Source organism: Camellia sinensis, chromosome 10 (genome assembly GCF_055761805.1).
Source record: "Camellia sinensis isolate YWXY chromosome 10, ASM5576180v1, whole genome shotgun sequence".
Taxonomy (NCBI): Eukaryota; Viridiplantae; Streptophyta; class Magnoliopsida; order Ericales; family Theaceae; genus Camellia; species Camellia sinensis.
Window position 1 is genome coordinate 37,761,438 of NC_138970.1, and position 14,443 is coordinate 37,775,880.

Sequence of the window (14,443 nt, forward strand, 5' to 3'; positions counted from 1 at the left end):
TATTTTCCTTCGTAGGAAAAATAAGCCAACAAATATGTAGCAACAGGAGGAGCTTTAACCAATTACTTCTTTTACCGGCTGCATTATGATTCAGTTAATTTAATTGTCAATGCCAGTGCATGTTGTACGATGCATTTACAGCAAGGGTTTGGACAGGGGAACTTACTATTCCGTAATGCATTGTTTGAGGAAAGATGGAAGTAGATGATGTGCACAGAGAAAGTGATGATATGTTTGGAATGTGAATTATGGAGATTGAGATAGAGAAGTATAAATCAAATTACTAAATGTGTGGATTGAAAAAAGATGTACACTGAGATAATTTGGTGCGTGAAAATAGAATTTCTCCAAAGGTTAAGGTGTGGAAATATTTTAGTTTAGACAAAATGACCAAAACACCCCTATATATATCACATACACGGCAGACCCTCTCCTCTCAATTGCAAACACCTGTCTCTCTTCCTCTCCAAACCTTAGCTCTCACTCTCCTCTTCATCTTCACCATCGACCAGCTCCGTCACAGTCGATCTCCTCTGTCACCGCCGATCTGCACCTTCTCTCTCTCTCTCTCTCTCTCTCTCTCCTCTCGTTTCCTCTCTCTTAAACATTCACATCTCTTCTTATTTTCTCTTTCTATTTCTCTAAAAGCCTTCAATCTCAAATCTGATCCGCCGTCGTCCACCGTCGTATTGCGCTGCCGTTCATTGAGCAGCCAAATCTGCAGATCCATAGTCGCCGTAGGTATAACTTGTGTGCGATGGCGAGCCAGAAGCGAGGAAGCTCTATTTCATATCTGCGCTATCCTAAACCATAATCTGAACCAGATTCTCTAATCTCGAAGCTTTTGTGTCTTCTCTCTCTTCTTCTAGATCAAGGTACAGATCTGATCTCGTAACTGTTGGAAAAAATGGTTTTATATAGGCATATTATTTAGCCCAATTTGGGTGGACCTCAAACGTCTTTTGGGGTGGGTCCATAGAGGTGAAGACGGAACGTCAAAACCATTTATGAGTGAATGGGAGTTGACGTCGTTTTCGGGTCTAACATTAATTTTTATTAGATAAAATTCATTTGAATTTTTTCAATAAAAATTATTGTGGGAATTCAATTTAATTCTAAATTCAAATTTTGGTTTCCTGAGTGGTTTCCTAAAATTTGTAATTGTGGGAATTTAATTTAATTCTAAATTCAAATTTTAGGATCCTTAGTGATTTCCTAAAAGTTTGTACATTTTCATTTATTTAATAAACTATTCAAATAGTTTAATATATACATTCAATTAGTTTAATATATTTATATATATATTCTAATTGTTTACTATATATTTATTTCAATGGTTTGTTTAAATATAGTCCCAACCTCAAACAGGTTCTTATAGGCCTAAACAGATTCGGGTTTTTTGGGCTGTTTGGAAAACAGGTAATTAAACTGCTACGGTTGCTAGCAGTTAATCTATTCAATTGTTGAGTGCATTGATTAAATGATTGGTGTGCACCTATTCACTTTTAAAGTGGTGCCTGTTGGGATCTATTTTTGGTTGCCTATATATACAAAGTTTTTCCAGCAGTTCTAGGATCCGGAAAAATTAGTGATATTTGGTTCCTTTTTTGTTTGTCCAGATTTTATCTTACATTTTGATCTTCATTCTAGTTTAGGAAAAATTTCTAAAGAGAGTATTAGAACACAAGGTTTGGTTCGCCGAACAAATTTATTTGAAGTGCTTCTATAAATTTGTGAAGATCATTGTATCCTGGGAGATAGACGCCACTCAACCGTAAGCACCGTAGCGGGGCGAATCTGTCTTAAGGACAAAGTGTCACACACTTGACTTGATCTTGTAATTTTATTTGGTTCGACAAAATAAATCTGGTATGTTATTTATTTATTTTGTTTGAATTTATTTCTAGTTATTTTATTTACACAGAAGATTGGTCCAACAATCTTAAGACAGATTCGAATTATTCTGTTTACAGAATTTTTCGTTTGTTTTCCTTTTTCATTCTTCGTAAATAATTTCGGAAGAAAATTATTTTCTGTGAATTTACAAAATAATATTCTGGTTGGAAAAACAAATAGTGATTATATGCTATTTGACAGATAGTAGTAATATACTGTCTCTTTTCTTTGACAATAATTAGTAGTACGATACTGGTGTCATTAACAATTCAGAATATATTTTTGTGGAATTTTTTCAGAAATTAATTTTGGTTTTTAGAAATTATTTTCTGAGTTTTCTTTAATTAAAATTCTGTTTCAGTATTTTAATTATTGAAGTGTTACAGAAATTTAATTTTCTGTGTGGAATTAATTTGGTTAAATAAAATTTTATTTTATTTCCAAATTAATTGAAAAATAAAAGTTATAGTTTTTATTTCTTTTATTTTTACAGAATTTAATTTCTTGTGTGGAATTATTTTGGTTAAATAAAATTTTATTTTATTTCCAAATTAATTGATAAATAAAAGTTATAGTTTTTATTTATTTTATTTTACAGAATTTAATATTCTGTGGAATTAATTTGTTTAAATAAAATTTTATTTTATTTTCAAATTAATTGGAAAATAAAAGTTACATTCTTGTTTCTTTTATTTTTACGGAATTTTATTCTGTGAATTTGGTTTAATTTTCTGTGTAGTGTAAATTCTAATTATAATTTTGTTTTATATATTAGAATTGATGGCTACTGAAACAAATGCCCAAACAAGTACTGCTGTGGTGGCTGCAATGACGCCAACCCCCTCTCCTGTTGTAACAGTACCGGTAAATCACGGTGAAAAACCAGAGAAGTTCTTAGGAACTGACTTTAAAAGATGGCAACAGAAAATGTTGTTCTATCTTACAACTCTGAACCTGGCTCGTTTCCTCCGTGAAGATGCTCCTATCCTGAAAGAGGATGAAACCGACCGGCAAGTGGTTGCTGCGGTTGATGCCTGGAAACATGCCGATTTCCTTTGCCGAAATTACGTCTTGAACGGACTTGACAACACATTATACAACGTCTACAGTCCAATCAAGACTGCAAAGGAACTTTGGGAATCGTTGGAGAAAAAGTACAAAACGGAAGATGCCGGCTCAAAGAAATTTGTGGTTGGTAGATTCTTGGATTTTGTAATGGTTGATTCAAAAACTGTGATCAGCCAAGCTCAAGATTTCCAACTCATTCTGCATGACATTCACGCAGAAGATATGTCTCTCAGTGAATCCTTTCAAGTTGCAGCCTTAATTGAAAAATTACCAAAAGGCTGGAAGGAATTCAAGAACTACCTCAAACATAAGCGCAAAGAAATTTCTATGGATGAGTTAATTGTGCGTTTGAGGATTGAGGAGGATAACCGCAATTCAGAAAAGCGGGCTGGTAAGCATCCTATGGAGTCTAAGGCAAATGTGGTGGAACATACTTCAAAAACCAAGAAACGAAAGTCTTCTGGAGAAAGTTCATCACAAGGCTCTAAAGGGGGGGATAATAAAAAGTACAAGTTTAATGGCAAATGTTACATCTGTGACAAAGAGGGACATCGGGCCAAAGATTGCCGTAGCAAAGGCAAAAACAAAAGAAGAACAAGCAAGAAGCCTGCTCAAGCCCACATGACCGAAGTGGATAATATTTCCAATGGTGTCGATGACATCAATCTTTCTGCAGTTGTTTCCGAGGCAAATCTTGTCGGAAATCCTAAAGAATGGTGGGTGGACACTGGTGCTACTCGCCATATCTGTGCCGACAAAAAGATGTTCACATCTTATTCTACAGTGGATAATGGTGAACAACTTTTTATGGGCAACTCCTCAACTTCCAAAGTTGAAGGACAAGGAAAGATTGTACTCAAGATGACATCTGGAAAGGAACTCACTCTCAACAATGTGCTGCATGTACCGGACATTCGCAAGAATCTTGTTTCCGGATCTTTGTTGAGTAAGAATGGGTTTAGGCTAGTATTTGAGAGTGATAAATTTGTACTTACTAAGAATGGGATGTATGTAGGAAAAGGTTACATGTCTGATGGCCTTTTCAAGTTAAATGTAATGACCGTTGTACCCTCAGTTATTAATAAAACTACATCTTCTTCTTACTTGCTTGAGTCTTCAAATTTATGGCATGGTAGACTAGGACATGTTAATTATGGATCTTTGCGTAGATTAATTAATATGGAATGTTTACCTAAATTTGACATTGATTCAAATCATAAATGTGAAATTTGTGTTGAGGCAAAATTATCTAGAACTCCTTTTCATTCAATTGAAAGAAGTACGGAACCACTTGAATTAATTCATAGTGACATTTGTGATTTTAAATCAATTCAAACCAGAGGTGGAAAAAAGTATGTAATCACTTTTATAGATGACTATACTAGATATAGTTATATTTATTTAATTCGAACCAAGGATGAAGCTTTGGAAACTTTCATTCAATATAAGAATGAAGTTGAAAATCAACTTGGTAAGAAAATCAAGAAACTTAGAAGTGATAGAGGTGGTGAATATGAATCACCTTTTGGTGAGTTTTGTAAAGAACGTGGAATAATTCATCAAACCACTGCTCCTTACTCACCTCAGCAAAATGGAATTGCTGAAAGGAAAAATAGGACTTTAAAAGAAATGATGAATGCCATGTTAATTAGTTCTGGATTACCTCAGAACTTGTGGGGGGAAGCAATACTTTCTGCTAATTATATTTTAAATAAAGTACCCCGAAAGAAAGTGAATCAAACACCTTACGAATTGTGGCATGGAAGAGTACCATCCTACAAATACTTAAAAGTGTGGGGGTGTTTGGCTAAAGTGGCTATTCCTAGTCCTAAAAAGACTAAGATAGGTCCTAAGACCATTGATTGCATTTTCATTGGTTATGCTAAGAATAGTAGTGCATATCGGTTTTTGATTCATAAATCAGAACATTCCGAAATGCATGTAAATACTATTATTGAATCTCGGAATGCATCTTTCTTTGAACATGTATTTCCAAAGAAGATTGGACAAGAGACTAGTACTAATAAAAGATCTTTTGATGCTATTACTAGTCAGGATCAAGAACATGATCAAGAACAAGAGTTAGATCAAAATGAGGAAGAGGAACTTAGGCGTAGTAAACGTGCTAGAACCTCAAAATCTTTTGGTCCAGATTTTCTAACATATTTGTTAGAAAATGAGCCTTTAACTTTTAAAGAGGCTATGTCCAGTCCTGAAGCTCCTTTATGGAAAGAAGCTGTCAACAGTGAAGTTGAATCCATCTTGCAAAATCACACTTGGGAATTAGTGGACTTGCCACCAGGTTGTAAACCTCTTGGGTACAAGTGGATTTTCAAAAGAAAATTGAAAGCGGATGGATCAATAGATAAATACAAGGCAAGACTTGTAGTCAAAGGTTTTAGACAGAAAGAAGGTCTAGATTACTTTGACACATACTCACCGGTTACTAGAATCACATCCATTAGAATGCTAATTGCCATTGCATCTCTATACAATCTAGAAATTCATCAAATGGATGTTAAAACCGCTTTCTTAAATGGTGAGTTAAATGAAGAAATTTACATGGAACAACCAGAAGGGTTTTCTGTTCCAGGGAAAGAAAAGAAAGTGTGTAAATTGGTTAAATCATTATATGGTTTAAAACAAGCGCCAAAGCAATGGCATGAGAAATTTGACAAGGCAATGATGTCAAATGGATTTAAAATTAATGAGTGTGACAAATGTGTTTATATTAAAAACACAGATAAAGGTTATGTCATTGTATGTCTTTATGTAGATGATATGCTCATCATTGGTAGTAATAATGACATGATTAAAACTACCAAGAAAATGTTGAATAAACATTTTGACATGAAGGACATGGGCATTGCTGATGTAATACTTGGTATGAAAATTACCAAAACATCAGAAGGATATGCTTTGTCACAATCTCATTACATTGAGAAAATACTTGACAAATTCAGCAAAGATGATGATCATCTTGCTAGAACTCCTGTAGATGTTAATTTGTATCTTTCTAAAAATGTACAGGAAAGTATTTCTCAATTAGAGTATGCCCAAATTATTGGAAGCTTAATGTACTTGATGAACTGCACTCGCCCAGATATAGCTTATGCAGTAAGTAAATTAAGTAGATATACGAGTAATCCGGGAGTAGAACACTGGAAAGCAATGATAAGGGTTCTAAGATATCTCCGATTTACTCGTAATATTGGGCTTAACTATACTAGATATCCAGCAGTACTTGAAGGATACTGTGATGCAAATTGGATATCGGATACTAGAGACTCGAAGTCCACCAGTGGGTATGTCTTTACTCTTGGTGGGGCGGCTGTATCTTGGAAATCTTCCAAACAGACTTGTATTGCTAGGTCTACTATGGAATCTGAATTCATAGCTTTAGACAAAGCAGGGGAAGAGGCAGAATGGCTTCGCCACTTCCTTGAAGATATTCCAATATGGCCAAAACCGGTGCCTGCTATATGCATACATTGTGATAGTCAATCAGCAATTGGTAGAGCACAGAGTCATATGTATAACGGTAAGTCACGACACATTCGTCGTCGACATAACACCGTACGACAACTACTCTCTAATGGAATTATTTCCATAGAATATGTTAAGTCTAAAGACAACATAGCGGATCCACTAACCAAAGGGTTAGCAAGAGAGTTAGTTGAGAATTCATCGAGGGGAATGGGATTAAAGCCTATTAAATAAGAGTTACCACAACGGCAACCCAACCTAGTTGACTGGAGATCCCAAGATCTAGGTTCAAAGGGACAACCGAGTTGTGATTGACTCAGAAGGATCACTGTGGAGTCCAACTCCTACCCATTTCTATGATAAAATAAGTGATGTCTGCAGCGTTTGAGGTTAAGTAAAATTTTAATGATTCTTATATCTAGGTAAACCTAGTGGAGTATGGCAGGATACTTTTCATAAGAATCACCTATGTGAGTGTGAACTGGGCCGGTTCTATAAGATTTGTGAAGGGCTACAAATCTTTAGAGCACTCATGAAAGACCAGGTTGTTCAGGGCCAAAATGAACACAATAGTGAGAACTAAACTGTGTCTGGGAATATACTGTGTGAGTTCTATTGTCTTGGTTTACACAAACGGCTGAACAGTTCAAGACATCATGTTCACTGGTTAGCTAGTAAATCCGATAGTGTCTCACAAGGGAAGGTTCAAAGCCAAAAGCTACCTATCCTTTGCAGAATATTTCTAATTTCTATACTCTCTGTAATTAGATCATGTTGTTGCATTTTCTCTCCGTCAAATTCCATTCATGTGGGGGATTGTTGGAAAAAATGGTTTTATATAGGCATATTATTTAGCCCAATTTGGGTGGACCTCAAACGTCTTTTGGGGTGGGTCCATAGAGGTGAAGACGGAACGTCAAAACCATTTATGAGTGAATGGGAGTTGACGTCGTTTTCGGGTCTAACATTAATTTTTATTAGATAAAATTCATTTGAATTTTTTCAATAAAAATTATTGTGGGAATTCAATTTAATTCTAAATTCAAATTTTGGTTTCCTGAGTGGTTTCCTAAAATTTGTAATTGTGGGAATTTAATTTAATTCTAAATTCAAATTTTAGGTTCCTTAGTGATTTCCTAAAAGTTTGTACATTTTCATTTATTTAATAAACTATTCAAATAGTTTAATATATACATTCAATTAGTTTAATATATTTATATATATATTCTAATTGTTTACTATATATTTATTTCAATGGTTTGTTTAAATATAGTCCCAACCTCAAACAGGTTCTTATAGGCCTAAACAGATTCGGGTTTTTTGGGCTGTTTGGAAAACAGGTAATTAAACTGCTACGGTTGCTAGCAGTTAATCTATTCAATTGTTGAGTGCATTGATTAAATGATTGGTGTGCACCTATTCACTTTTAAAGTGGTGCCTGTTGGGATCTATTTTTGGTTGCCTATATATACAAAGTTTTTCCAGCAGTTCTAGGATCCGGAAAAATTAGTGATATTTGGTTCCTTTTTTGTTTGTCCAGATTTTATCTTACATTTTGATCTTCATTCTAGTTTAGGAAAAATTTCTAAAGAGAGTATTAGAACACAAGGTTTGGTTCGCCGAACAAATTTATTTGAAGTGCTTCTATAAATTTGTGAAGATCATTGTATCCTGGGAGATAGACGCCACTCAACCGTAAGCACCGTAGCGGGGCGAATCTGTCTTAAGGACAAAGTGTCACACACTTGACTTGATCTTGTAATTTTATTTGGTTCGACAAAATAAATCTGGTATGTTATTTATTTATTTTGTTTGAATTTATTTCTAGTTATTTTATTTACACAGAAGATTGGTCCAACAGTAACTATAGTGTGGATTTGGCTTTGTGTTCTATGGATCTTGCATATTGCGAAGATATTACTTCGTATTGCTTGTATTTTGAGTTTTCTTACTATGAATCCATGTCCAAGTATTAAGTTACATGCGAATGCAGAAGATGATTCTGATGAACGTGTCTTCGGTGCTTCAATTTTTTATTTAAAAAATAAAAAATACAATATTGCATTTGGTATGAATCAGATATGAATCAGATTCAAAATTTTAAAAATAAAAAATACAATATTTAATTTAGTATGAATCAGATTGTTCATTTTCGTATGAATACAATATTCAATTTGGTATCAATCAGATTATTAATATTCAATATGAATCAGATTGTTCATTTTGGTATGAATCAGATTGTTCAATTTTTTTAAAATAAAAAATACAATATTCAATTTTTTTTAAAAATGTTAATCTACAAAGTACAATAATTAGTAGCTGAACCAGATTGTTCATTTTGGTATGAATCAGATATGAGTGTAGAGTATTTTGGCATATAGAGAATTCTTGACCAAACTGTCGAGTGACAAAGATTCAAGAAACACTAGTTAATTGAGAAGTGAGGTTAAGGAAGGCTTGTTCATTGCAAAATTTGAACGGATACGATTTGAGTGTAATATTTGAAAATTTGTACCGATAAAAATATTAAATAGGTAAAAAATTAGACAAGTAAAATTTGGATAGATAGAAAATTTGCACAGATAAAATTTGGACAAGCAAAAAATTTACACATAAAAATTTGAATAGATAGAAAAATTAGATAGAAAAAATTGAACAGATAGACAAAAAAAATTGAAAAGATAGACGAAAAAATTAAACAGATAGTCAACGAAAAGTCAAACAGATAAAAAAAGTTTATGGATAAAATTAGAGACAAAGGATGTGTTTAATTGGACGGACCGGAAAAGGGAGATTAAAATCGGATAAGGGGGATTAAAATCTATCGGACTTAAATCTTGGGATTGTGAATCCGCCGGACTATTTGGTTGGATTGGATGTGTATCCCGTGTTTGTTTTCTCATGGGATTAGATATTTGGAAAGAACTATTTTTAGTGAATCAATGTTTGGTTGGACGAACTGGATAATAATAAATGTTCAAAAAATTATTTTACCCTTGTAATTTATAATTTATATTTTTTATTTAATATATAATTGTAAATTTGTAATCTATAATTTATAATTTATAATTTATAATTTATAATTTAACAACACTAAAAAAATTTAATTTATTATTTTTAATTAAATTAAATTTATAATTTATAATTTATATTTTTTATTTAGGGGTTGTTTGGGGTGTCCTAAATAAGTGCACTTTTTGTCTTTTTGGACTAAAAAATTGAAGAAGAAAATATGAATGTTTGGATTAACTTTTTGAATTTTTATGAAAAAATGTGTAATAAAAAATTGTAAAAATTGATTTGTAGGGAAAAATTAGGATTGAGAGTTGTGCAGCCGTAATTGTTGACTTTTGGTGAATAGTGTTAACTTTTTAACTTTTTAAATAACTTTTTGACTTTTTGACTTTTTTACAATATGCCAAACTTGGCCTTAATATATAATTTTAAATTAACAACACTAAAAAATAATTTATAAATGTTTAAAAGACTATTTTATTTTTTTTCAATTGTTTACTAAGTGATAACATGAGGGTAAAATGGGCATTTTACACATTAGTCCCATGGGATATCAATTCTATGAAAATAATCCCACCTCCCCCTAGGATTGTCTAGTCCCTCATATGAGGGATATGGAGTCCATCTAGACTCCATATCCGGTGGACTAAAATTGCACCAAACGATGGACATCTCCCTCCATTAGATAAGCAATCCGAACAGTAAATAATCCCCCCTAATCCTTTGAATCAAACACATTCAAAATGTCTTTTAGGATTTCTCACCAAACTATTTCACAAAGTATGAAATTATCACCAAAAAAAAAAAAATACCACTGGACCTATTACTGGCAACAACTTCTAAATCAATTCCAGGATAATAAAATAACTATTTTGTCCATTAATTGACGAATTAGAATTTTTAAATTTTTTTTACTTTAGTGAAATTTAAAAAGTTTGTGTCAAATCTTTTTTCTTTTCAATTCCATCTATTTTAAAAGGATCTAAAAAATAACGAAAAAATAAATTCAAAAGTATTTACAAAGACAAAAAAGAAAAATGCTTGGGAGCACTAATTAGTGCTCCCACCAATTAGGTGGCAGTGGGTCCCGTCATTAATGATGTGATATTTTGTTCTTGGAGTTGTATTTTTTATTTTATTTTTTTACTTTTTTTAATGCATTAGTGCTATTCGTGGTGATGTTTTTAGTGGGATGAATCATTGTTGGACAAAAAAATATATATCAACAATGATAGAGATCACTAATTTTGGAGCTCTAAAAAGAGCTCTAATGACATGACACTCAATAAAAAAAGAAAAAAAATACAACACCAAGGTCAAAACATCAAATCATTCATGGTGGAGGCCTACTGTCACATCATTAGTGGTAGCACTAATTAGTGCACCCACTCATTTTCCAATATATATATATATATATATTTAAAAGAAGTAAAAAAAAAGTAAAAGTCAACTTATTTTTTTTAATAGACTTTTTTTCAAATTATTATTTTTAATTTTTTTTTTTAAGTCAGTCGAGTTCATTTGTACTTAAATTTGAAAAGATTTCTTTTTTAAAAATAAAAAAAAATAAAAAACTTTACTAAAATGATAAAAATGTTATTAAAAAAATAAAAATTAAAATTAAAAAAAAAAGAAGCTATACCCAACCTTAAAATTGTTGCAATTAGAATTGTTTTGACCTAATCGACGCAATAAACAAACTACAGTATAATTTGCGATAAGAAAACTGTTTGCTATAGTATAAAACAAAATGCAAATGAAATTCAAAATTATCAACGAATATACATGTATTGAAAGAGCTTGTCTGCAATGAAAGTTGTTTAAAATCTGATCTAAAATTATTGAACAATACTGTTCCGAGAGCTTCCTATCACAGATCATAATCTCCTATTCTAATCTCAACCTCAATCTGAAGACTAGCGACTCCATAAACTGAATCTGGGCAATCTCCTAAATGACTACGTTCTGGTCAACATCTGCTTTCTAATTCGGTACACACACTCTCCATCATCCATGCTCTCCAATTGAGCATCACTTCCAGAATCCATGAAGGGTCTGATTCGAGCTGTGGACTTCCATGGATGATGAGTACTGGGTTAATTATGGGTGAGACACTTAATTCCTTCAAATCGGCTGCCAAACTAGTATGATCCATGTGAAGAAAACTGCTTTAGAGATGTGAGAAGAAGAAGACGACGATGACAACAAAGAAGAGAAAGGAGGAAGAAAAAAAAAAGAAGTGATTTTTGGTATTATGTAATCTGCCTGATCTTAAGTGTAGCCACAATTTGGTCATTCAACTTAAATTTTAGTTAATTTTTTTGGTGTACTTAGGAGGTTGAGAAATGTTTTTAAATCGTTGATTTAAAATTAAAATTTAAATTTAAATAGAAGGGCCAAATTAAAATTAGAATTAAAGTGTAGGGATCAAATTACTCTATTTGAAGTAATAGAGAATAAACTAGAGTCAAATTATGAAGGTTAAAAGCATAATTAATCATTTATTTATTTATTTATTTATATTTTTTTTAAGTGACTAAAATATTTGAAGAGTGATCACTAGGGGTGCTCGTGGATCAGGTTAGGTCCAGTGACCTTTCATCCGCCATCTGTCTGAACTTAGACGAATTGAGAAAAATCAATCTGCATCAGTTTGTTTAGTTAGCGGCTGTAGTTTGAGTAGACCATGAGGGTTGGCAGATAAATGCAGATTGGTTTGATAGTTTGGGCTTAGCCTCCGTTTGGAAAGTGGGTTGGCTTTTTGGCTTTTCGGCTTTTTTGGCTATTTTAGCTTGGGCTTAAAAGCTTGGTTTGGGAAGGGCTTTTTGGCTTTTTTGAGTTTTTTTGTGAGAGAATAATGTAATTATTATGGGTTGGATGTGATGTTTTGTTTATTATGGCTAAAATAGCCTATTTTGTTTTTTGTGGCTAAAATAGCCAAAAAAGCCTGCAAACCCACTTGCCAAACACAGGCTATCATTTTGGGTCTTTTATTGAACTATTTTTCAATAATTCTTTATTATTTTGGGTCTAAAATATTTGATTTTTGATTTTTTATAATATAAATAGAAGCTCAACTTCCATAATTTATAAACAATAAATATAATTACTAAATAATAATAATTTTTTTTTTTTTTTTTTTTTTTACACAAAGTATGAAGCATAACATTATTTTCTTAATGGTGTTGGCTGATTGATTTGACTTAGGTAGCCCTCTCATCCGCTATCTATCTAAACTAAGGTGAATTGAAAAAAATATATATATTCACATTCCCCTGTTTGAACCATTAAAATTGTCTATTATATAATAAATTGGTTCGAATGATTTAAATAATGGCGAATTGAATAGATACTGTCCAGCCTAGTGTTCACATGCCTATAATGAATTTAGACCATGCATTTTATTTTTCTTTGCTTTTACGTGCTAACTTTTCCAAAAAAAAAAAAGAAAAAAAAGAAGAAGAATAAAATAAAATAATACAAATACAAATAATAAAAACATTAATTTGTAATCCATATTCATTATGACTATGGTGAGACCAGATGGGACATCAAAATGAATTTAAGCCTCATATTTTTGTGTACTTTTCTCTGCAAGCCATTGCAAGTCTTTGCCATATATTTGAAGTAGACCGGCGCAGTGGAATTACTCTAGGTCATGTTTGTTTGATTTTATAAGATACAGAGGATTAAGAATATGGTAAAATTGAATGAGAATATTATTAGTATGATGATATTAAGTTAGAGATATAAGATAAAAAAATATTTGTATATATGCAATCGAATTAATAATACAATAGATAATATTAATATATAAAATTAATATATTTAATTTTTAATATTTTTTAATACCTTTTAAGTACACTTAGACACTTGAAAAAAATAAATTTTGCTTAAAAATTATTAAATTAAAACAAAAAGTTAGTAAAAAAATATATATTATTTTAGTTAAAAAAAAATCATACACCTAATCTTTTGTAATAAATTTTTGAAAAATATTTATTTCACAAATAAATTATTTGAAAAAAACATAAAATAAAACATTTTTTTAATTCAAGAGGATTGGATTACCAATCCCAACTCTCCAATGAATATGCTAATACCATCCTTTTGGGGGGATTGTTAGTCTAATTGGATTAGTAGTCCAAAAACATTTTAGCTCAACCAAACATGCTTTTGATGAGCCCCATGGATTATAAATCCAATCCCCTTTTTTTAAAAAGCCAAACAAACATGGCTCAGTACTCAACTTGAGTTGAAATGTACCAACTCTTAAGACTTCTTTTTGAGCTCCATTTTCTATTATTACATAATTCCTATCGACTGGTATCCGACGATAATCTACAAATCTAGCCCGATCTCTAGCTACATGTTTGGTTGCTCCGGTGTCTACAATCCAACCAAGGAGAGAGTGACCAATAAAAACATGTGAACAAACAAATATATTTAGAGAGCTGGTAATAAGATGTACCTTCCTCGACTCAGTACACTCTTAAGCGAAGTGACCTTTCTGTCCACAGTTATAGCATTTGAGTTTGGACTTATCATTCTTTTCAATACGCTTGCCTCTATGAGGCTTGGTTACTCTGCCATCTCTTAGCGCCAGATTCTTAGCCTTTGCTTATCTAGCTCCTTTTTCCTGTCCTTTGCGCTAAGGCATGTATCTCTTGCGCTTTCCAGCTTCAGTGACAAATGTAGCAAAACGATTCGCATCTTTGCACTCTGTCTCGAGCTCAAGATGTCGAGAAAAATGTCGTTAAAAGTTTTGATTCCCTCATTGTGCGTGAGCACCAATTTCACATGTCCCCACGAAGGGTCAGGTGACGGAATCTGTTGCTCATCAGTGAGATCATTGCTAGATGCCTTCATCTCTCTAATCATGGCAGATATCACTCTAAGGTGCTCAACCATAGTATGTTTTGGGTCCATCACATATTGATTGAACTTCAATGTAATAGCACATAGCCTAGTTGCTGTC

At 32.3% G+C, this 14,443-nt stretch overlaps 1 long non-coding RNA gene across 1 annotated transcript; it reads left to right on the forward strand.

Moving 5' to 3' along the window:
* Positions 1-425: 425 nt before the first annotated feature.
* LOC114321336 (uncharacterized) lies at positions 426-11,848 on the forward strand. Its single transcript, XR_003650244.2, has 2 exons — positions 426-875; positions 11,381-11,848. It is a non-coding gene; the product is annotated as an uncharacterized LOC114321336 (long non-coding RNA).
* The last annotated feature ends 2,595 nt before the right edge of the window (positions 11,849-14,443 follow it).